A 26,160-nucleotide genomic window follows, 5' to 3' on the forward strand; every position below is an offset into this window, starting at 1 on the left:
GAGCCAGCTAGCTGTCCCCAGTATGAGGGACACTTCAAGCAAAATCTGGTTGGCCCCTTGTCAGAGATATCGTTTCAGGAACAATATCTGATTCTTACCCAAGTCTTCACAGGATAGATATAGTCTCCTTGCTAACAAGGGTTACAGATATTTAACTGGAGTCTTGCACATGCATCAAAAGGGTCTTGAACTAACAATAGTGAGAAGAGGGAGGGAAAAAGCATCCTGCACATGTCAGCCAAGCCCAGTAGCATAGCAAGTAGCAGATGCATCCTAGGAAGCAGAATGGAACTAGAGAATCCATAATTCACCAGAGACAAATCTCTACGAAGACAGACAAATCAAGTCCATGACCAGAGATGGACATGCACAAATGCCCAAAATGGGGGCAACAGAAAAGGTGACCTAGAAATACGAGGGGGAAATACAGTATAATGCCATACAGTAGGTGACCCACTGACACTGTCACCTTCTTCCCTTTGATATTCTCTTCCTTCCTAGTTTTCCTGAAGCTGTTCTCCTCCTGGTTCTCCACCTACCTAGCTGACCCCTCCCTCTGGATCTCCTTTACTCAACTTTCATCCAGGTCATACCCACTAATGGTGATTGTGTTACAAGCAGCTGCCCCAGAGCCCTCATCTCTTCTCCTTCTATACTATTCACTTGGTGATTGCATCCAGATCTATGGATTCAGTTATCATCTCTATGCAGATGATTCTCCTATCTTTTCATCTAACCCTAATCTCTCTCCAGGGCAGCTAGGTGGTGAAGTGGATAGATCGTCAGACTCATCTTCCTGACTTCAAATCTGGCTTCAGACACTTTCTAGTGGTGTGACTGACCCTGGGCAAGTCACCTGAACCTGTTTGCCTCAGTTCCTCGTCTGTAACATGAGCTGGAGAAGGAAATGGCAGACCACTCCAGTATCTGTGCCAAGAAAACCCCAAATGGGGTCACGAAGAGTCAGATGAGACTGACAAGAACAAACAACAACAATCTCTGTACCTACTTCCGGTCTAGCAACTCCAATTGCCTTTAGGATGGATTGAATTGTTTGGCCTGTAGACATCTTCAACTCAAGATGCCAAAACTGAGGTCACTCCCCCCCAAAATAATTTCCTATTTTCAAAATCCAATATTCCTGTTGTGGGCAACACCAACTTCCCAAGGCACCCAGGCTTTCAACCTAGCTGCCATTCTGAATGACTTTCTTGCACTTGCCCCATGTGAGGAAAGGAGTAATGGTCTCCTCTCAGTAGGACACAACCGCCACATCAGTACTGATCAAATTGTACTCCTCTGGACCTGTTTGAGGACTTAGGTCTCAGTCCCCTTCCCCTTAGGTAGACAGATCACGTGGTTCAAGTAGCCCTGAGCTGGTCTCAACTAGGTGCGCTCCTGGGCTGTGTCCATATAAGGGAGGATTGAAGAAATATGTCCCTGTGGCACCTCCCTATTGGCTAAGAACTCAAAGAAGAAATTGGAAGTTGAGGGGATGCCCATCAATTGGGGAATGGCTGGACAAGTTGTGGTATATGAATACAATGGAATACTATTGTGCTGTAAGAAACGATGTGCAGGAGGAGTTCAGAGAAACCTGGAGGGTATTGCATGGGCTGATGATGAGTGAGATGAGCAGAACCAGAAGAACATTGTACACCGTATCATCAACATTGTGTGTTGACCTACTGTGATGGACTAGATTCTTCTCACCAATGCAATGGTACAGAAGAGTTCCAGGGGACTCATGATGGAAGAGGATCTCCAAATCCAGGGGGAAAAAAAAGAACTGTAGAGTATAGATGCTAAATGAACCATACTACTTCTTTTGTTTTTGGTGCTGATGTTTATCTATTTTGAGGTTTGTTGTCATTGCTCTGATTTTTCTCTTATAACATGACTAATGCAGAAATATGTTTAATGTTATTATGTATATATATACACATACATATACATATATATATACATATATACATATACATACATATATATACATATACATATATACATATACATACATATATATACATATATATACATATATATACATATATATACATATATATATATATATATATATGAAAACCTATATCAGATTGCCTGCTGTCTAGGGGAGGGGGGAGGGAGGGAGAAAAAATTTGAAAATGGAGAGCTTGTATAAACAAAAGTTAAGAACTATCTTTACATGTAACGGGAAAAAAATACTTTATTAATTAAAAAAAAAAAGAATACTGCATTCCCCTTAGCTAGCTTTTGCCCTTAGACTGTAACCCATAAGTAATCAGCCAGTGATGAACAAGGGGAGCTTCCATTTTCCCTTAGGGACTAGGGATAAAAGGGGCCTGGGAGCCCCTATGCTTTGCACTTGCTGGCTGTAGCACTTACTTGCAAGTGCCTGTTCTCCTGAGAATGAAAATCAAAGAGCTTTGGACACACCAATGCCGAGTTAGAGATTGAACTGGAGAAAAGGGTCCTTTTCACCAAGAGGAAGAAGAGGGTCGTTTCCCTCACCTCACACATTGCAATCTCCTGCAATTCCTATTGCTTCTACCTTCACAGCACCTCTCATACACACCCCCTTCCCTCCTTCCCATTCTGACACCACCCTGGGGCAGACCTTCGTCACCTCATGGCCACAGCCTGCTGGTTGGCCTCACTGCCTCCAGTCTCTCCTCACTGCCATCCATCCTCCATTCAGATGCCAACATCACCTTCCTAAACCAGAGGATTAGGAAGGACCATGTCATGAACCTATTCAATGAACTCGAGTGGCCGCATATCATCTCCAGGGTCAAATATAAAATCTTGTTTGGCTTTTAAAGCCTCTCATAACCAAACCCCGTCCTTCTCGTCCAGTCTTCTTGCAATTTACTCCTTTCCATGGAGCCCAGGATTCACTGACCTCTTGGCTCTTCCTCACCCAGAGGACCGGGCTGATAAGTGGGGGAGGCTTTTTCACCTTCCTATTCCCTCCATTTGGAGCTTTTTCATTCGTTTCAGTCATGCCCGACTCTTCCTGACCCCAGTTGGGGTTTTCTTAGCAGAGATAATAGAATGGTTTCCCATTTCCTATTCCAGCTCATTGGACAGATCAGGAACTGAGGCAAGCAAGGTTAAGTGACTTGCTGAACGTCACACAGCTAGTGAGTGTCTGAGGCCACATTTGAACTGAGGACCATGAGCCTTCCTGACTTCAGGCCTGGTGCTCTATCCACTGTGCCACCTAGCTGCCTAAAATGGAGGCATTTTTAGTTTAAGACCCTCCTAAAAAGATGTGAAAGACCCCAGGTAAATATATCCCTTGTGAGCAACGTCTCTCTGACAAGGATTATGGAGACTGTGAATGTCCTTTGAAGAACAAGCTAAGAGCTCAGCTGTCCTTCCCGAAACTCTACATCTCAGACAAGTATTCACCCAGATGGCCTGAAGGCCCATCTGTCCCTGTCTGTCTGTGCTCTCCCTCCATTCATGTGTCCCCCCTCTCTTTGTCTGTGTGTCCCCCCTCTCTCTCCATCCACGTCCATCCCTGTGTATTTACACAAACACACACACACATACACACTCATGTTATGCTTATTTACATATTAGTCATGTTGTAAAAGAAGAATCAGAACAAAAGGGAAAACCACAAGAAAAAAATAACAACAACAAAGTAAAAATAGTATATTTTGATCTGCATTCAGGCTCCATAGTTGTTTTGCTGGATGTGGAGAGCATATTCCATCATAAGTCTTTTGGAACTGCCTTGGATCATTTAATGTTCTATTAAAAATTTTTTTTCAATTCCAAATTCTGATACCCTCCTGCCTGTCTACCACCCATTTAGATGGCAAGCAATATAATACATGTGAAGTCATGCAAAACATATTTCCATATTAGCCAAGTTGAGAAAAGTCTAAAAACAGGAAAGAAAAACAAAGTGAAAACAAAGACTTCAATATACACTCAGCATTCATCAGTTCAATCTCTCTCTCTCTCTCTCTCTCTCTCTCTCTCTCTCTCTCTCTCTGAAGACAGCATTTTTCATCATTATTCCTTTGAAAGTGTCTTGGATCATGGTCTTCATGAAAGTAGCTAATTCTCACAGTTGAGCAATGTCACAACATTGCCGTTACTGTTTACAATGTTCTAGTTCTGCTCACTGAAATTTGCATCATTTCATGTAAATCTTCCCAGGTTTTTCAGAAACCATCCTGCTCATAATATATTTCTTTTTTTTTTAATTTTTAAAATAAGTTTTAGAATTTATTTTAAACTTAAACAGAAAAAAAGAAAAGAGGAAAAAATTGCCATGTACACAGCAGAACATAAGAGAAGATTCAATGTAAAACAATAAATTTCCATTTCAAGAAAACCTATGAAATAAATACCGCACTTTGTTTTCAAAGCTACCCAGCTTTGCTTTGCTTCCTTATAGGCTTTCTGTGTTTCTTTGCTGTTTTCCCTTCCTCTCCCCAACCCCACCCTAAAGAAGGCTACAAGTAAGCAGGACACACACATATATATACAACACAAATGTTTGTATATATATTTAACACATACATGTGTATACACACATATACATATGCCTAGATATGTATAAACATATACATATATGCTCATGCACAGATATGTGAGACTGTACTTGGCTTATTTCCAATTGTCATCTGTTTCTTTGAAGGTAGATAGCATCTTCCTTCCTAAATCCAGGTGTTCCCTTGTTGTTTTCTAAATCGAACAGCTCATCATTTCCTACACCACAGAAATATTACAACCCAATCATAACCTGAGAGATTATCTATGAAAGTTGTCCCCAGTATTCTGCATTCCTCCTATTCTTGGCTGTATAGGTTTTATTTATGCAAGAAAAATTTAATTTAACCAAAATTATCCATTTTACACTTCAACAATTCTCTCACCTTACACTATACTTTTTTTAGTTTTCAACCTTTGTTTTTATAAGATGTCTAGATTCAAATTTTTCTCCCTCCATACCCTCCTACCCCCTCCCCAAGACAGCAAGCAATCTGATATAGGTTATATGTGTACGATCACATTAAACATATTTCTGCATATAATATGTTTCTTACAGCACAATTACATTCCATCACAATCATGTAGCACAACTTGTTCAGCCCTTCTCTAATTGATGGGCATCCCCTCAATTTTCGCTTCTTTGACCAGGCAATTTTCAAAGGAGAAATCTAACCTATCAAAGACCATATGACAAAATGCTCCAAATTACTAATAATGAAAGAAATGCCAATTAAAAGAACTCTCAGCTTCTACCTCTTACACACCAGAATTGGAAATCAAAAAAGGTCAGAGAGGCTATGGGAAAACAGGCATACCAAGGCATGATTAATGAAGATAAGAATTGTTCCTGCAACTCTGGAAAGCAAGTTAGAGCTATGCCCCGCCCCGCCCAAGCACTAAACTGTGAATGCATTTTGAACAAACAAAACCAATATGAGGCCTACTGTGAAAGCAACCATCGTACACACCAATTATTGATAGCAGTTCCTTTCATAGTTTCCCGAAGATAGAAATTAAGAAGGTGGGCACCTAATGGGAAATGAGTAAACGAATTGTGGCAAAAGAACATAATGGAATATGCTTTTGCCATAAGTCATGATGGACAGTTCCAGAGGAAAATGGACAGACAACTATATTGTAGTGAAGACTGAAATGAGCAGAACTAGAATAATTTATACAACATTATAGGAAAAAACCCCTTTGATTTCAGAATTCCGATTAAAGCAATGATAAATCCTAATTCAGAGAACTGAGGATGAATCACACCAGCCACTCACCGCTCTTGTGCTAGAGGTTATAGATTAAGATCCAGAAAGAGATGCACATCTGGACTTAGTCCATAGGGGAATGTGTCTTTCTGGACCCTGAGTACTTATTGCAAGGGTTGTGTTATTGCTGTGGTTATAGACTCTCAAACTGAATTTCCTCAAAGTTTTTTTTTTTTTAAATCAGTCTGCAAGCCCCAGTGAAATAGGTGACAAATCCTAAGTGGGAGCTGGGCTTGGGCAAACCTGGCCCCATAAAGACACTTTCTTTCTGCATCCAGTTCCCCAGATGGTCGGAATGCCTAAAAGGGATGGTTTTGGCCACCTTGACAGACTTCAGAGCCGACCAGTGCAGTGAGCAGTTAATGACATGCAATCCACCTTGAGGCACAAAGGTGATGGACACAAGATGCAGAATAAGACATAACATTTTCAGGCACAGCCAAGGTGGGAATTTGAGTATGCCTCCTTGTTTAAATCGTGTTGTTTTTCTCCTGGGGTTGGGGGGCGGGTCAGGGGAGATAGGGATGGGGGAGGGGAAAATAAGAATGAGAAGAGGGAGACGGTGAACCGCCCCCCCCTTTTAATCCATCTGACCACGTACATGGAAATGCCATGTTGATTGGGCGTCCTTGGGGTCCAGAATAAAAATAAACACACTATTAACTGCCAAATCAGGAAACAAGAGGAATGAGTGGGGAGGGGCTCCCCTCCCCAATCCTCTCCCCGCCAGAACCAGAGGGACCTAAAGAACCACCAGGTCCCACCTTCTAGACTAATCCCCAACACCAGAGTCTGATGGGGATACAACACCTCCTTCTCACCCAGCCCCACATATCTGAGGATTCCCATAGGCATCAGTACATCAAGTATTGGTGTCAAAGAGGAAAAATACAGACTGTGTACCAAACCTGGCTCCTTCTTTCTACAGCTACTCTGATATAGATACAGAATAATGGAACACATGACCCAGGTGCCCTTTGCTGCCAGGTGACTAGTCTCAAAGGAGCAAAGAGCCAGTGGCCGTGAATCTGCTATGATTAGAAAAGACCCGATGTGGATTTCAACACTGTACTTGTTCTACTTTCCATCCCAAAATCTGACAGGAGACTGAAGATGAAGGACCATCTTCAAGAAGTTTGTGTATGTGGAAAAGTTCCAATGATTGGCAAAAACTGCTTAGGCTCAAAAGATTTGTGTAAACACTGAGTCGATGATGGCCACAAAAATTTGAGTTATCACTCCCTTGTCCATTGGATTTTAAGTCAGTTCACTCTAGGAAAAAAAAAACCCTTCTGTCGAGCCCTTTCTGCCTGTACAGGACGAGGCTAGGCTCTGTGGAGAGGAGAAGGTAGAGAATGAGACAGAGGTAAGGTGAGGATTAAAGCAACAGCACTCTCTGGAAAGCCTTGTCCCAGCCTGCCTCCCTGACCTTTGTTCTCCTTCCCATTTCCACTCAGCCTGAACTCACCAAATTAGACATTGCTTGATGGCAACAACACTCTTTACCTGGACACAGAAAGAGGAAGCGGGGTTTGGCAATGGGGGCATTTGGGGGTAGAATGAAAGGAGCCTGGCTTTGGAGTCAAAGAGCCCTGGGCTCCAGTCCTGGAACCGTCACTAATGACCTGGTGTAAACCTGAGCAAGTCCCTTAAGATCTCTGAGCTTCCATTCCTAGATTAGTAAAATGAGAAGTTTCGCTACAAAGCCCCTGAAATCCCTTTCAGCCCCAGATCTATATTCCTATGTGTGACCTTAAGCAAGTCACTTCCCTCTTGGCCTCAGTTTCCTCAGCTATAAATTGAGTAGGCGGGATAGATAACCTGTAATTTCCCTTGCAGCTCTTGATCTAAAATCTTACGTGTGAACTTGGCTAAATCGCCGCTGTCAAATGAAGGGATCGCTCTAGATGGTCTTTGAGGTCCCTCCTATCTGTAGGTCTAGGGTCCTGTGATCCTGTGGACCCACTGAAGGCCTTCAAGGAATGACTGGGGAGGGGGAGAAGCAAGGTCACAGATACACACCACACATTTGAGAATGTTGGCAATGTCTGAAAGGAGAAAGATGGCTTTCTTCAGAATGGAGTGTATCAATTGAGAGGGATGGAGAAAATAATTCAGGGGCAATGAGATGATTGAACTGCCTGAGAGACGTGGTTTCAGAATAGCCAATAATCAGTTTATTAATTAGACTAGCTGATAAATTGATAAATTGATGATCCGCGGTCCCTCTCTGTAACCAAAGACGAAACCATGGAGATCACTGAATGCTTAAGTAACTTTGGCAGAGGAAATGTCCTGGGGACAGCTAGGTGGTGCAGTGAATAAAGCACCAGCCCTGGATTCAGGAGGACCTGAGTTCAAATCCGGCCTCTGACACTTGCTAGCTGTGTGACTCTGGGCAAGTCACTTAACCCTCATTGCCCCGCAAAAAAAAAAAAAATGCCTAAAAAAAAAGGAAATGTCCTGAAAGATGAAAATAAATACTGATTGGTGAATAATTACTAAGAAGGTGAGGATATTAATGAAGAGGCGAGTCTTCAACTCCTCCTGCTGAGAACTTGGCTTGATTATGAGACTCAGCCACCTCCAAGAACCTGGACGAAGAAATGCATCTCTACTCAGACCACTCTAGTTGGTTTCCTCCTTCATGAGCAAGGTTACCCTGAACTATAATGCAGGGCTGCAAGGGCATAGACTTAATGCTTTAGGGCTGGAATTCACCTAGATTAGATTTCTCTAAATAGAAATAGATCTTCTAGTTGACTAGGGTCCTGCCTAGGATCAAGGAGCATGTTCCCTGAGGATTTGGAAAATTTATATAACAACAATGTCCTTCAGAGGCTGGTTCATGAATGAGTTAATAGAGAGAAGAAGCCTTAATCCTAATTCAATAATTGGTTATCAACATAATAGAAAAAAATCCCTTCTCTCAGCAAGAAGAAGAGATTTGGAAGTAGAAAAGCCAAGTTGGTGTCCCAGCCCTAAAACAGAGGGCAATAACTACAGGTGCAGCCTCACTCTCTGGCTTTGTATAACCCGGTATTTTTTGTTTGTTTGTTTGTCTTAGTATCTCTGGATAGGGTAGATAGGTGGCCCATTGGATAGAACACTGGGCTTGGAGCCAGAAAGATCTGACGTCAATTCTGGCCTGAGATACTTATTAGATATGTGACTCTGGGCAAGTCACTTAACCCTTATTTAACTCAGTTCCTCATCTGTAAAATGAGAACACACTGGAGAAGAAAATAGCAGAGCACTCCAGTATTTTCTCTAAGAAAACTCCATGGTTAAAAATCCATGGCATCACAGAAAGTCATACATCACTGAGCAACCAAGTAACAACAAACCCTGGACAACGGGACAGATATTTACCTGAATTTCTGACTTTACACTGGTAAAGTCTTAGGCAAACTTTATATGTTTTCCCTAAATTTCCTTCAAAACATCATGGCTATGAAGTATTATGCTGCATCAGATGACTTTTGATATGATAGAGAGTTTAACAGATAATTTTGATGTTGATGATTTAGTCAGAATCCATAGTGACACTGAAGGAATTGACTACTGTCCTCATTTCTTAAATTTAGGATTTTATTGAGCTCCATTGTGCCTGCTTAGCCAGGAAGGAGTTGTAACATGGGCTAAAATTTAAAAAAAAATAGGGTTTGAAATGGAGTCAGAGGCTTGGACATGAAATGGTGAGCTAAAAGTGTAACATCTGCATTGAACACAAGACAGGGATCTCAATTGTATAATATATTCCCTTTTGGCCTCCAACTTTAATTACGATGCAATATCCGTTATGTCCACAAGATGGCCCCAAAGAGCTAAATTCTGCAATATCGACTTTGGCCACCAGATGTCACCAAAGACCGCCCTGTCCTATGATATTCTTCAATACTTTCATCAACCACCAGATGGCCCCAAAAGGCTGTGTTATAATCTTCACAGTCCCTAAATTGGCCAAAAAGGCATTTATTAAACATTTATAAACTCTTAGCAATACATGGCCCTAAAAAAGAGGAAGACAAGTCTTACTGTTCTTTTACAAACATGACATGTCCACAGGGATGGCAGGATGCATTCATTTTCAGACATTTTAAATGTATGGATTTGTTTCATTGATTTAAAAAATTTTTTCTCTTCTGTAGGATGGCTCTGTATATTTTTGTTATTCAGTCATGTCACTTTGTGACCCCATTTGGGGTTTTCTTGGCAGAGATACTGGAATGGTTTGCCATTTCCTTCTCTAGCTCATTTTACAAATCAGGAAACTGAGGCAAACAGGGTGAAGTGATTTACTCAGGTCACACAGATAGTTTAATATCTAGTCTGAGGCTAGATCTGAACTCATATCTTACTGATTCTGGGCTGAGAACTCTATCTACTGAGCCACCTATCTGTCCTGATCTATGGACAGTAAAGCAGTATAGAAATGTAAACCATCTCTTGGTCAAGGCTCTTAGAGTGAACGAGAGGGGGCCAGAGGGATCAATTCTCCAGGGGCCCTTCCATCCAGCAGCACTGACTGGTAACTTCTTTGCCATTTTCTCATCCTTGCCCTTCTTGCCCAGTAAGCTCTTAAGCCTCAGAGTTATCACTGTAAAGTAGAATAATCCTGGCATTCCCTACCTATCAGGGCTTTTGTAAGGAAAGCCCTATATCCATCTCAGAGTTCTACAGAAACATGAGGGGTTCTCTCATTATGATTGTCTCAAGTGATCTCTGTCCTGAGAAGAGGAGAGAAAGGAGAGGGAACCAACTAAGAGGAAGCTTTAGGAAGGACCAGGAATGGAAGAAAAGTGAGCATCACTGGTACAGTAAATAGCAAGAAACATTAGGCATGAGGGGAGACTGAGCCATGGGAAGGTTACAGAAAGGAAGCCTGGAGCCTGGGCCAGCAAGAAAGGGTCAGGGGCATTGCTAGTGGGAGCAAGAGAGGTGAAAGAGAATTTCACATATGACTCAAAGGAAGGGAGCCAGAGAACAAGGACCTGGAGAAAAAGCCTGCCCTGACCAGAGGGGAGACACTGGCGCTGTCTCAAGATGCCCGGGGACACTGAGCCTGCAGACATTAAAATCCTGATGTCCCTCTAAGAAGAGAAAGGCAGGAAAGAGATCTGGCCATACGGAGATCCTGAGGACAGTGCAGAAAGGGTCCCATGGGTAGCACAAGGTGCTCCTGGGAACAATCTCTGGGGCCCAGCACCTGGGCCCCTATGGAGAAGGGATTGATCAAGGGCAACTAGTGTATTTGCTCTTGAAAGAGAGGCTGCCAGCTTTCTAGGAGAGAAGAGTAAAGAAATGGAGATGCCCCTCATCATAACCCTATGAAAGCAGTGCCAGAGCACACAGTTCACAGGCACCTTGAATCCTGGTCCTGGAAAGGATGGAGTCAGCCTCTCATTTCCTGCCTGAGACACAACGAAGCCTCTCTATGATTTCCCTGACAAGAAGCCTTCCTATCTCTGCTTGGAGTCCTTCCATAATGGGGGACTTACTACCTCTCAACCAAGGTCAGTCTTTGGAAAGTTCAGTTTTTTATTATGTTAAGACAATCCTGCATCCCTGGCATCAATCCATTAATCAATCAATCACAGAGGTATTAAGCACCTACTATGTGTCAGGCATTATATTTTTCCTTTTGATTCTGGATTTTCATTCTGAAGCTAGGCCAAAGTGTAATCCCTTTGCCCTGTGACAGTTCTTCAGATACGTCAGGACACCTCCCACTGCCTCTGCTGTCTTCCCTCTGCAGAGTGACATGCTGCCCACTTAGAGATTCATGGAATTTAGAGCTGGCAGCGCCCAATCGCCTCCACTTAAACTAGAGGAAGCAGGCCTGGAGAGGAAGATTTGAGGGGGATAGATTGGAATGGGTTCACAAAATACAGCATGATGACTGTACCTGAGCAATGACCTAGGGGTCGCCAGCTGGAAGAAAGGCAAGGCTGTAGCCAGGATACATATCAACAAACATGTAAGTCAAATACAATGCACTGAACAGTGTGTTTCAGTTAAAAGCAGCCATCCCCCCCCTAAAGAAGAGATTGTTCCTGTATTCATCAGTGTGAGAGTTCTGTTACATTGTTTAAGTTGGTTCCACTGGCCTAGGCACACTGACCAGCAGCATGAATCTGAGAGTGTATATAAACTCGGGATCCTGTGATTCAATTTTGTCTCTTTTGCCATGACTTGAGACCCCTGCTCTTCTCATTTGTGCCTCTGACAGAGGTTCAGTGACTGAAGGCAAGGGTCAATTCCACAGTCACACAGGCCACAGGAAGTAGAGCTAGAATTCAAACCTAGGTCCTGAGTCTACCACACAACCTCCTCCTTTCATGTGGCCCTCATAGGCTGAGGTTTCCAGGCCCCTCACCATCCCTGCCTGTCAATCCTAAATGTGGATCCTAGAAGTGAACATGATATTCTAGGTGTGGTCAGACCAGGACCACAGAGAGTTGCTTCTCTCTTTGGCATGACTGTTTTATCCAGCCCAGTGATTTCAGTGGTGTGGGGGCACTCCAGCTTACAGAGTCCTGCTGCTCCTGGCTGGCTGGTACTCAGGGGGAGCTTAAACGATTTGCTTATGTTCATGTGGCCAAGGCAGTAGGTAGGACGTGGACCTAGGTCTTCCTGACTTCAAGACTGGGCCCCTATCATCTACCCCAGGCTCCACTTCATGCTTGTATTAATGCAATCTGAAATCACTCTAGCTAGGACAGCTACATGGCTAGATATAGAGCACTGAACAATCAGACACAAGTACACACACACATACTCACTCACAGTGGAAGAGCCACATACATTGTCTCAGTCACATGCAATCCTGTGTGCCCAGGAGACCTCACTCTCTTGATCTGCCATGCAGCTGAGGTTTTGGTCCCTGTGTCCTCTGGAAACTTGAGTCTAATTGGGTTTACCCTGTCAACAAATGAGGTCATAGGAGAATGACCCTTGGTCTCAGGTTCCCTCTTGCAATGAAGGGGGCAGATACCTTCAGAGACCTTTCATGACCACTACCTAGTATCCCTGACCATCACACTCCTCCAGTTAATATAGGAACTTCAGCATCTGACAATCTACTGCCACTTAGTATACTCCCACCAGTATACAGGAGCTTTCCTGACAAGCACACAGAGTCAGGAGGCTCAAAATACAAGTAGTGTTAATGAAAAGTAAAGGAATGACTGAAAAAGCATTGGTGCCGTGCTTACTTACTATGAGCCTAGAACCATGGTAACCACTGCCATTACAAATCAATACAGAGTCAGTGCTCTCTCTCTCTCAAGGAGCTCCCACTCTAATTGGGCATGACAATGCACACAGGAAGGGTCACCTGCTGGGTGGGTGGAAAGACCAGAGCCACTAAGGGTGCCAGTATCAGGGCAAATGACAAGGCCCAGTACTCCCTAGAACATCAGGGAGCCTTCCATGCAGAGTTGGGAGTTTGGAAAGGAGTGCCCCACTACCACCACCACTATCACCACCATTAAGAAGGTGGAAGGGAGTAGGCAAAAAGTTCAGAATGAAACAGGGATTCAGAGATCCCTTCAGAAGGGCTGGGGCATAGCAGCATTGGCAGAAAGGTTAGCGCATGGCATCCTCCAGGGCACCAGCTCACATCGAGTTAATACAAATGAACAATTACCACCAGTGAACTATGTCCCTTCTTCTTCCAGATTCCCCTCCACCCATATACTCCACAGTCTCCATGACTTACAGTGCTGTCATAGGTAGAGCTCTGGAAGGTGATGGCCAGGCATTTGCTTCTCAACATTGGCCTTTCCATCTTGCGCAACCTATTTCAGTGGAGAGTGGCTTGCTCCCTACAATAAAACAAAATCAGAAAGAATGAAAATAAAGAAAAGAATTACGTAAAATCTCATCAGAAAAACAATTTACTTGGACAATAGTTGAAGGAGAGATCATTTAAGTTACTGAAGTGCCGGAAACCCATGATAAAAGAAAGAGCCTAGGCATTATTTCAAGAAAATTATCCAAGAAAACTACTCTGATATCTTAGATCCAGAAGGTAAAATAGAAAGTGAAAAAATCCATCAATAACCTCCTGAAAGATATCCCCAAATGGGGCAGCTAGGTGGCAAAGTGGATAGAGCACCGGCCCTGGAGTCAGGAGTACCCGAGTTCAAATCTGGCCTCAGACACTTAACACTATGTGACCCTGGGCTATGTGACCCTGGGCAAGTCACTTAACCCCAATTGCCTCACTAAAAAAAGATATCCCAAAATGAAGACTCCCAGAAATACTATACCCATATTCCAGAGCTCCTAGGTAAGGGACAAAATATTACAAGCAGAAAAAAATTCAAATACCAGGGAGACACAGTCAGGATCACACGAGAGTTAGTGGCGCCTATTTTAAAGAATCAGAGAGCTATGAATAAGATATTAGGGAAGGCAAAGAGCTAGGATTACAATGTAGAATAAACTATAGAGAAAAACTGAGTAGTCAAGGGTACTGGACATTTTATAAAATAGAGAAAGCTTAAGCATTCTAAAATGCAAGGTTAGAGAAGCATAAATGTATAAACAGAAAAGAGACTCAATAAGGTTCAATTGTTTACACTCCCATATACTGTAAGTTATGGATATCAATAACTGGTTTCGTGAGAAGATTCAGAACTTCCCTCCTATATTCTAAAAACCCTGACATTTTTACTGAGAGACTGTAATGATAATATTGCATTTAACCCTCTTCATCTTGATCAGTCCCTAGCCAACCATGCAAGGAATTTCATCTAGGGCAGGGAAGCTCATTGTGTTCTACTCCAGCTTGGGTGGAGACAAATCCTGTTGTCTAGATAGCTGAAGGAAGGCTCTTCCTCCCAGAGTCTCTCAGTCCATTCATGGGAAAAGGGCTTTGAATGGATAGTGTAAAGCTATAATTAGTCTGGTATACTGCTTCATTTTAAGATAGCCCACCTCCAATTATCTTAAGAAGTTTGATTTGATTGCTACTTGATGAACCACCTACTGTTTCAGGGCTATATAAGCTGTTACCCAACCACCATGATCATCTTTAGTCTGAGACAACAAAAGAACCATCCTTTTATTAATAACTTGCAGGCCTAATGAATAAAATGATTGAATTATCCTGAAACTATGCCTCTCAAGTTATAATTTGTCACAATATATAATACATGTAATTCATAAGATCTTTATCAATTAGAAGGATTCTGCATAGACAGAGACCATGGTTGTTTGTTGATTATGTTGGGGTGATCTCATAAAGAAAATGAAGGAGTGAGAAAGAGGGAGGCACTAGGAGAAGGGAGAGATAGAATGGGGGAGATTTTCTCATAGAAAAGAAGCATAAAATGGCAGCTAGGTAGTGCAGTGGATAGAGCACTGGCCCTGGATTCAGGAGGACATAAGGTCAAATCCAGCCTCAGACACTTGACACTTACTAGCTGTGTGACTCTGGGCAAGTCACTTAACCCCAATTGCCTCACCAAAAAGCAGGAAAGCAAGCAAGCAAGAAAGCAAGCAAGGAAGGAAGGAAGGAAGGAAGCATACAAGAAAGAGCTGTTGCAATGAAGGAGGAAGGGAGGGGGGGGGAGTTAGTGGGCAACACTTGGACATCATTCATTGGAATCTTTCCAAAGGGGGAAGACTATATACCCATACTCAGTTGTGTAGGAAAATCTATCTTATCCAACAGGGAAATAATTGGAGAAACAGTTAAGAGAAAAGGAAGGATGACAAGAGGAAGTGATGTAGTAATAGGGATGGATTTAACTGATCAAATTGATCAGAAGGTGTCCCAAAGGAATTATAAGACTCAATGACTCAGTTTGCCAAGTTTTATTAAAATACTGTAATGACCACAGGGAGAATCACCCAAGGAGAGATGTGTCTTGAATAGGGAGATGAAAATGGTTATATTTATAGTGAGAAAAAGTAGGGTATCTCCTCATTATCTTAATCTCCTCCTTAAGGAGGTACATGGGAGGTCTGAGCCTAATTTGGACTTCTGGGGGCCCTAAGACTACTCCGAGGTGGGTACCTTTTCCCTGGATGTGTTTTTGGTGTTTACATATCATAAGGTGAACCTAAGGACACATTTAGTCATTTCTGCACATTGCTTGAGGCCTAAGGAATGTTCCAAGAAGAGGTCTGCTCCTTCACCAGCTTCCCCTCTGAATCCCTATCTAGGCTTAGACAATATAGTAATCTGATTTTTATTTACACAAAGGTTTCTAGTAACCTGAGTTTTGCCTCAGCCATTAAGGGACAGACGTTAAATAGAGATAGATACAAATGTCAGTTTAAGCAAAGAGTCCAACCTCTGCCTAAATGTTAGGAATTGTCTTAACCCATAAAGTTTCCTCTAAAAAATCCTTTGAAGTTACAGAGGAAGGAGCCTTGTGTACTGAGGTGGGGCATTATATCATCCCTGAGATCATTTTCAAAATGAGCTCACAACTGTCAGGTGATGTTACACTTGGAGAACAGATCACAGAATGTCAGGGCTGGGAACACCCTTAGATGAGAGAATGTGAGGTCTGGGAGGACCCAGAGATCAGAGAAGATGGAATGTCAGAGCTGGAAGGGACCCTGGAACACACAATGTCAGAGGTGGGGAGGATCAGATTAGCATCACAGAATGCCAGAGATAAAAGGGACCTTGGAACCCAGAATGGCACTGCTTCAGAGGGACCTCAGGCTATCTGCTGACTAGCTGCACTAGAAGGGTTGTCACCACACAGACAAAGCTGGGAGGGTCTTCAGAACACTGAATATCATTGCTGGAATGGTATTTGCCTAAGCTCACACAGTTTGTGCTGGAGATCTTACCAACCAGGGAGTGGACTTGAGGGCAAGTCAATTAATACAATTGCCTAGAATTTTTGATCCTTCAAGGCTAATTAAGACCAAACTCTTCCTCCCGCCATCAGACTTCCTGCAGAACCAAGGGGGTGTATGGTGCAAATTAAGTCTATCTAATCCTGGAGCAAGGCCCTCCTCCTGATGTGGAAAAATCACAGGTAGCCTCTGACCTTGTCTGTCTCAAACAGATCCTGGCCTTGAGGTGCCCCAGCGGCAACTAAAAGCCTCCCTTAAACACTAGGCGCCACTATGCATCCTTTGTTCGGTGAATAACTGACCTCATCTTCGTTTGATATACTTGCCACTATACCATGCCTACTCTTCCTATATATAACCAGGTGGGCTACAAGACTCACCACGCATTGTTGGAGGCTTGAAACCCCCTTTGGGTCCACGTGTAATAAATTCTCTCTCTCTCTCTCTCTCTCTCTCTCCACCTCGAGTACCTGGCTGAGTATTTTCTGTGTTAATTGTGCCATAACACTCCCAGTGATTTTTTTTTTTTTTAGTGAGGCAATTGGGGTTAAGTGACTTGCCCAGGGTCACACAGCTAGTAAGTGTTAAGTGTCTGAGGCCGGATTTGAATTCAGGTACTCCTGACTCCAGGGCCAGTGCTCTATCCACTGCGCCACCTAGCTGCCCCACTCCCAGTGATTTTTCAGTAATAAATTAATAAAAAAGCAAAAAGGAATTCCCCCCTTGCCATCTTGTACAAATGAACCCATGCAAGTCCAGCAGAGCTTAATCCCCTGCCTTTGTAGGAGTGGCTGATGCTTTCTACCTTAATCACTGCACATTACTGATGAAGTGAATGATTTAATTCATATAAATGTGAAAGCATAAACAGGCACTGAAGCTCCCTATGACAAAAAGCCCAACCACTGGGCCCCAGGATGCTTGTCTCCGGCTTGTTCAAAGGGCAGGGAATAGGATGGGGGTCTCACATCTTTTCACATGGAAATCCAGACCAAGTTAGCCACCCACCTTTGTGAGAATACAATGTCTCTAGAGGCAAAAAGTTTCCTCTAGCAAGGCAGCAGCAGCTAGCTCTAATCACTGGTTGCCATGGTGACAGGTTGTTGCCAAGGATACCTGCAATGCTGTGTTGTTGGCATTCAGGTCACATCCTTATTCAGCCTCCATTATGACCCCTGGGCCAGGAGGAGGGGAGGGCTTCTTGCCAGCTTTGTTCTGGACTGCCAGCTGGGTGCAGATCCAAATCACCAGGGGCTACAAAATATCGGGAGGTACCCACCCATGCACACATATATACACACAGGCCTATAAAGTGCATATACAGAGAGACAGGGAACAAAACAAAGACAGACATCGAGATGCAGAGACAGAGGCAGGCAGAGCCCGAGCCAGAGAAAGAGAAATATAGATGCTGACTGCAGAGCAGTGTGCACAAGGAGAAAGATAAAGCTGCTGCCGTGAGACATTCAGGGAAGGGAAAAAACATCATCCCAGGCACTCTGGTGACCTCCCTGATCAGCTCCTGGCCAGGTGAGAAGAGACTGAGGCCTAACAAGATTAAGTTGTTGCCTGGGGTCTCACAGGTACTCAACATCGGAGGCAGCATTTGAACCCAGGTCCTGTGATTCCATAACAGCCCCAACCAATAAAAGCCAAGGTTCTTTCCATAGGACAGTTCTGCCTCCCAGAGCAGCTTTTGGCACCAAACCATGGTTGTCCCAGGAGGCAGCAGAATTTGGTCTTTAATTCTCCACAAAGAAAGGGTAAAGGACCTTAAGCTTGCACATGAGCAAGCAGGGTAATACCGTAACACATATAGGACAGCCTTTACTTTTGCCTCCTTTAGGAGAATTTCCCAAAATCCTGTGTATTCCTGACTATGGCTCTTTGCTACTTGAATTCTTTCTTTTGAGGCTGTTGCCCATATTTTTTTCTTTGACCTATAAACTTGGACTTGTGGCTCTAAAGTTGCTTGGAGTTTTCATCTGGGGGCTTTCTTTCTGGGGGGTAAACTGTAGATCCTTTCCATTTCCTCTTTGCTTTCTGGTTCTAAGACGTCGTGAAAGATTTGTTTGATTTCTTGAAATATTACATCAAGGCTCTTTTCTATGGCATGGCTTTTAGGTTGTCCAATAATTCTTAAATGTTTACCCCTTAATTGTTTTTTCCATATCACTTGTTTTTTCCATGAGATATATTAAATTTTCTTTCATTTTCTTTGTTTGTTTTTTAGTGAGGCAGTTGGGGTTAAGTGACTTGCCCAGGGTCACACAGCTAGTAAGTATGAGGCTGGATTTGAACTCAGGTACTCCTGACTCGAGGGCCGGTGCTCTATCCACTGTGCCATCTAGCTGCCCCTCTTCCATTTTATAGGAAGACATTTTCATTGGTTTTTTTATATGGTACATCATATTTATATTTCTAATTACTTATATGAATAAAAGTGAGGGAAAGCACATTAATGAATTGGGCATGCAACTAAAATATCTTGAAAATTAATGAATGAAAAATTCTCAATTAAACACCAAATTGGAAATCCTGAAAATCAAAGAAGAGGGCAATAATTGTAAGCAAGGAAACCATAGAGATAACAAATAAAACTAGAAGCTGGTTGTATGAAAAAAATTAAAATAAAGAATTTGTCCATTTAATGAAAAAAAAAGCAAAGAGGAAAAGTAAATTAGCATTATCAAAAATAAAAGTGGTAAATTGACTAGCAGTAAAGAGGAAATTAAGACAATTGTTAGGAACTATTTGGCCCAATTATATGCCAACAAATTTGTCGATTTATTTTTTTGTTTGTTTGGGGTTTTTTTTGTTTTTTGTTTTTTGTGGGGCAATGGGGATTAAGTGACTTGCCCGAGATCACACAGCTAGTGAGTGTCAGGTGTCTTAGGCCGGATATGAACTCAGGTCCTCCTGAATCCAGGGCTGGTGCTTTATCCACTGTGCCACCTAGCTGCCCCAAATTTGGCAATTTAAAAGAAATGGATGAACATCTACAAAATATAAATTATACAGATTAAGAGGAGAGGGAAAATACTTAAATAACCCAATCTTAGAAAAAGAAATTGAACAAGTGATCAATGAACTTTCTAAGAAAAAATCCCCAGGACCAGACGGATTCACAAGTGAATTCTACCAAACCTTTTAAAACAATTAATTCCAATATGATATAAAGTACCTGGGAGTCTACCTGTCAAGGCAAACCCGGGAATTATAGAAACACAGGCATAAAATGCTTCTCACACAAATAATATCAGATCTCAACAACTGGAAAAATATTAATTTCCCTTGGGTTACCTGAGACAATATAGTATAGAAAAAATGACAATCCCAACTAAATTCAACTATGCATTCAATGCCATACAACTCAAACTATCAAAAATTATTTTATACATCTACAAAAAATAATAACAAAATCCATCTGGAAGAACAAAAGATGAAGATATCAAAAGAATCAATAAAAGGGCAAAAGAAGGTAGTCCAGCCATACCAGATCTCAAACCATATTATAAAGCAGTAATTATAAAGACAATTTCATTCTGGCTAAAAAGTAGAATGGTGGATCAATGGAATAGAATAGGTATGAATTATAGTATATTAAATTCTTAAATTTTTATTCCTTAACAGTTTTCCATATCATTGATGTTTTATGATATATCTTGTAATTTCTTTCTTTTTAAAATATTAAGTTCTTCTTGTTTTGTGTGGTTGTGTGCATGGTGCATCCCTAGCCATCCTACATATCCCTTTCCTTCCCCAGAAATCCAATAATCTTTTAAAGAGAACAAAATAACCCACACAACTGATTGATATTTTGAAAAAGTCTGAAAATACGTGCAACCTATAACAGCCATGGAGCTCTGGTTAGAAAGGGTGAGGTTGGGGCAGCTAGGTGGCGCAGTGGATCGAGCACCGGCTCTGGAGTCAGGAGGACCTGACTTCAAATCCGGCCTCAGACACTTAACACTTACTAGCTGTGTGACCCTGGGCAAGTCACTTAACCCCCATTGCCTCACTAAACATAAAATAAAATAAAATAAAATAAAATAAAATAAAATAAAATAAAATAAAATAAAATAGAAAGGGTGAGGTTGGAGGTGTGTTCTCATATCTGTTCATTTATCATCATGTTAGAGTATAATAGTAGAGACAAATAGAGGAAAATGGAAACAAAATGAGAAAGAGGGACAGATTGGAGAAGAAAACAAAATTCTACAATATGACATTTACAAAAAACACATTTGAAATACAAAGACATACATGAAATAAACCTGGGGAGATTGAGGGAAAAAACCCAATATATGATGCATTAATTGATTCCAAAACAGCAGACAGTGAAATCATGATATCTGATAAAGCAAGAGCAGATATTCAAACAATAACAAAATGCAAATAAAAAACTACATTAGACTGTAAGCAACCATAAACAGTAGGCAAATATCAGTAATAACAAACATTTACACTCCCAAAGCCTTAACATCCCAATTCATAAAGGAAACATTAACTGACCTAGCAGAAGACACAGTAACAGAGTAGTGATATCCAGCATACCTCTGGATCACTGGCCCTGGAGTCAGGAGGAAATCAGGAACTTGCTAGCTGTGTGATACTGAACAAGTGGATTCACCTGTGCATCCTACTTGTGAAATGGGGGAGAATATCATCTGCCTCACAGGGTTGTTGTGAGGATCAAGTGAGATAATATTTGTAAAAGAGGTTAGCACAGGTCCTGGCACATAGCAGGCACTTAATAATGGTTGACTGATTCATGAATAGAGTTCCAAGTCCAGAAGCTTATACTTCCTTCTGTTGTAATAGTGTGCCCAGGTTAGCCTTCAAACAGTCTGCACTGAAGGGGGCAAGGGGGCAAAACCAGGAATACTGAAAGGCAAAAGAGCAGGCCTTTCAGATCTAGAAGAAACCTTCCACACCGAAAGGGTAGGAGGCTTCAGGTGCTCAAGTTCATATCCGTGGCTGTGGATAACTCCTTTGTGATTAGTGTTCTTGCTGTGCCATTTCAATGCCTTGGCTAGCAAGGAATTCTACTGGCTGATTGTTAAGGGAAAACACAGGAGGGAGTGTTCTTCAACTAGTGTTAGTATGCTTGGTGGAATAGCAGCTACACCTGGTAGTACCAGTGTGGGATGGAGAGTCGAGTAAGACAAGGGGTGTGTGATAAGAAAGACCTTAATAAGCTGGGGAGGAGATAGGATGGACTGTATGATAAAGAGGCTAAAATTCATGACAATTGCAGATGGTGACTAAGTTTTTCAGTCAATAAGCATTGATAAGATGCCTGCTGAGTGCCATGCACAAAGCAAGGAAAAGAAAAGCCAGACAATCCCTTTTCTCAAGGACCTCACAGTCTCATAGGGAGGCAACATACAAACAGCTGAAGTTCAAACAAACCATATACAGGATGAATTGGAAATAAAGCAAGAGAATAAAGGCCCAGGAGCTAGATCTGGGAAAGGCTTCCTGTAGAAGGTGGGATTGTCAGTGGGGCCTGAAAGAAGTCAGGGAAACCAGAAGGCAGAGATGAGGAGGGAGAGCCCTGCAGGCAAGAGGGACACCCTGAGAAAATGGCCAGAGTTGGGAGGCACAGTGTCTTGTGCAAGAGCAGCAAGGAGGAGGGTGTCACTGGATCCTGGACTATGTGGGGGGCAGAGTGTAGGGTGTATGACAGATACAGAAATGGGGGGCAGGTTGAGATACACTTCCAATGCCAACGGACTAGAAGCAGGTCTGGTGGCTGGGGGGGGGGCTGTTCTTTCCAAGACTCTGGGTTCAGGGCACAGGTGGGTCTCCATCCGGGTCTGTGGGGAGACGCTGGACAAGGTGGTGGTAATGGAGTGACTTGTCTGGCACATGCTGCCCCCCATTTCTCCCTCAATTGCCTTTGAAAGGAACTTCCATCCACCACTGTCTGAAACAGTTGAGAAACCTCCTCAAGCAATCAGAGCATGTCCAGAAGGAAAATTACCAGGCACGATTCCTCTAATCTGCAAAATAGTCACAGCTCTCTGTTGCCATGGTGACTCGATCTTTGCAAGTTCTCATCCCACTTGCATTTTCATGATGTTTTTGACACTTCCTTTAGATTTTTTCTAAGGGTAAATTGGTGGAGGCTCTTGATTACTCAGCCCCAAACCCTTCATCTATTCAAGGGAGGCTCTGTCCTCCCAGCCATTATTGGGTTAATGAATGTAAAGGCATCTGTTAAGCAATTAATATGTGTAAAGAAGTGTGCTAAGTGCTATAGTACATAATTCTGTTGCCAACCCCCACTTCCACTTTCTGAACCCCACAAATCCATCTTCATATATTCAATGTTATTATCCAGAAGGGGTGTCTAATTTTGTGGAACAATACTTCCTGATTCAAAGTAAATGAGGGCTGTGTGACCCTGGGCAAGTCACTTAACCCCAATTGCCTCACTAAAAAACAAAACAAAGTAAATGAGGGGAAATAAAAAGGAGAAGAACAAAGCCAGCCTATGTAGTTCTAGAACTTAGCCCAGGGGTGCTGTCCCCCCTAATCTACACCCTTCCTCTTTCTTATTCCTCTGCACAGCCTAACATTATGCAGAACATTCAGAAGGTGATCAAAAATGTTTATGTTCTAAAGAAATTTGAATTTAAATCTAATCAACACGGAAATGCTCAACTCAGATTTTGCTGATCATCAAGTCTGGTCTTCCTCAACTTTTTTGAGCCTAGGAATGGTGTTCCCGATTCTCCCAACTCTTTCATGTATATACTCGTTATGATTTTTCTTCTCTCTGATGCTAACATACAATCAATGTTTTGGCCTTGCAGCCCCTATAGTCAGGAGCAGGCTTCCTTTGGACAGTGTCAGTCAACCAGAAGTCTCTGAGTGTCTCTCTTGTGCCAGGTTGTTAGAAGAGGCTTCAGTGGCAGAAATAACTTTTTTTGAAGTAATAATAGTATTTTATTTTTCCAACAACATGTAAAGATAGTTTCAACATTCATTTTATAAGATTTGGAGTTTTCCTCCCTCTCTCCCTCCCTCCCCCAGCCTTTCCCAAAGACAGCAAGCAATCTGATATGGTTTATAAACACACAACCATGTTACACAAGTTTAAACATTAGTCATGTTGTGAAAGAAGAATCAGAACAAAAGAGAAAAACAACGAGAAAGGAAAAAAAAACAACTAAAAAGCAAAAACAGTATGCTTTGACCTGCATTCAGACTACACAATATTTTCTCCAGATGTGGATAGAATTTTTGGAATTGGCTTTGATCATCCTATTGCTGAGAAGAGCTAAGTCTATCTTAATTGATTATCGCATCATGTTACTGGGTACAAAGTTCTCTTGGTTCTGCTCACTTCATTCAATATCAGTTCATCAACGTTTTTCCAGGTGTTTCTGAAATCTGCCTACTCATCATTTCCTGCAGAACAATATTGTATTCCATAACCTTGATATACCTCAACTTGCTTAGCCAGTCCCCAATTGATAAGTATTCCCTCAATGTCCAATTCTTTGCCACCATAAAAAGAGCTGTTATAAATATTTTTACATGTGGCTCCTTTTCCATTTTGAAGATCTCTTTGGGATACAGACTTAGCAAGGTTATTGCTGGATCAGATGGTAGGCCCCAATTTTATAGCCCTTTGGGCAGTTCCAAATTGTTCTCCAGAGTGGTTGGATCAGTTCACAACTCCACCAGCAACACATTAGTGTTCCAATTTTCTCACATCTTCTCCATCAGATATCATTTTCTTTTTGTGTCATATGAGCCAATCTTATAGGTGTGACATGGTAGCTCAGAGTTGCTTTTATGTGCATTTCTTGAATCAGTATTGATATAGAGCATTTCTTCGGGTGACTATACATAGCTTTAATTTGTTCATCTGAAAGCTACCTGTTCATATACTTTGACCATTTCTCAGTTGGGGGAATGACTTGTATTCTTATAAATTTGAATCAGTTCTCTCTATATTTCAGAAACAAGACCTTCATCAGAAACACTATGTGTAAAGATGATGTCCCAGGTTTCTGCTTTCCTTCTTATCTTGGTTGTCTTGGTTTTGTTTGTGCAAAACCTTTTTAATTTAATGTAATCAAAATTACCGATTACATTTTTCATAATCTTCTCTATCTCTTCTTTACTCATCCATTTGTCCTTTCTTTATGTATCTGACAGGTAAACTATTTCTTGCTCTCCCATTCTGCTTATGGCATCCCCCTTTATGTCTAAATCATGTACCTATTTATACCTTGTCTTGGTATATGGTGTGCAATGTTGGTCTATGGCCAGTCTCTGCTATTCTATTCTCCAGTTTTCCCAGAAGGTTTTCTCAAACAGCGAGTTCTAAATCCAGAAGCTGGAGTCTTTGGGTTTATTGGAGAGTAGATGACTATAGTCATTCATTACAATGTTTTGCCTGTGAAGCTTATTCCACTGATCCACTACTCTATTTCTCGGTGCAGCTAAGTGGCACAATGGATAGAGCACTGGCCCTAAAGTTGGGAGTTTGAATTTCACCTCAGACAGTTATGTGACCCTGAAAGTCTCTTCACCACAATTGCCTTAAACATCCAGGGCCTTGGATAGTTGTCTTAATATATATCTTGCCACTGGAGCCAGATGGCTTTGGATGAGAGAGTGAGGTTGGTGAGTTTGCACAGCCCTCTCTCACTTAAATTCTATTCAGTACAACTCATGACAAAACCTTGATGTCATGGTCTTCTTCATGAACAAAGGCAAACAACAACAGCAACAACAAGGAGAAACAACTCAATTTCTTAGCCAGGACCAAATAATTTTCTTTTTTCTTTTTAGTGAGGCAGTGGGGGTTACATGACTTGCCTAGGGTCACACAGCTAGTAAGTGTCAAGTGTCTGAGGCCAGATTTAAACTCAGGCCTTCCTGAATCCAGGGCCAGTGCTTTATCCACTGCGCCACCTAGCTGCCCCAGGACCAAATAGTTTTGATGATGGCAGCAATGTCTTAATTCGGGATCAGTGTTGGCATGAAATGAGGTACTGGGAAGTCATTGGACAGTTAACAGTAGCAGGTTTACTCTGAGCTAACACAGCATAGAAATACAATAATGATGCAGTGACATGGCTTCTCTGGACATAGCAACACTCCTCTTCACATAAAACACATCTGCCTGTCAGAACAGGGTCCTAGGGCAGAATATGAGGGCTTGAGTGGTCTTCAGAAAAACAAGAAGTCTGAGACCTGCTGAGTGCCCATTTGAGAGACTTTTCATGCCCATAGGGGACAATGAAGATACATCAGGGGACATAGGTGCCAATCAGGTTCCATTCAGTTAATAGACATTTTTAAGCTGCTTACTATGTGCCAGGCTCTGTGCGACATGGAAAATATGAAGAACTGCAAGACAGTCCCTGCTCCCTCACAAAACTCAGATGAATAGTGGTGACAAGAAACAACTATAGATAAAAAGCTATATACAGGAAATACTGTAAATAATGAACATAAAGAAGGTCCTAGATAGAGACTTGTGGGAAAGGGTAAAAGCTTCCTAAAGATAGTGGGATTT

General features: G+C 42.1%; 1 long non-coding RNA gene across 1 annotated transcript; it reads right to left on the minus strand.

Annotated features, from left to right (window-relative positions):
• Positions 1–3,681: 3,681 nt before the first annotated feature.
• LOC122733809 lies at positions 3,682–21,247 on the minus strand. The gene is made up of 3 exons (XR_006353975.1): positions 21,129–21,247; positions 13,507–13,612; positions 3,682–3,895 (listed from the first exon to the last, which is right to left on the minus strand). It is a non-coding gene; the product is annotated as an uncharacterized LOC122733809 (long non-coding RNA).
• Positions 21,248–26,160: the final 4,913 nt, after the last annotated feature.

Source organism: Dromiciops gliroides, chromosome X, assembly GCF_019393635.1.
Source record: "Dromiciops gliroides isolate mDroGli1 chromosome X, mDroGli1.pri, whole genome shotgun sequence".
NCBI classification, from domain to species: Eukaryota; Metazoa; Chordata; class Mammalia; order Microbiotheria; family Microbiotheriidae; genus Dromiciops; species Dromiciops gliroides.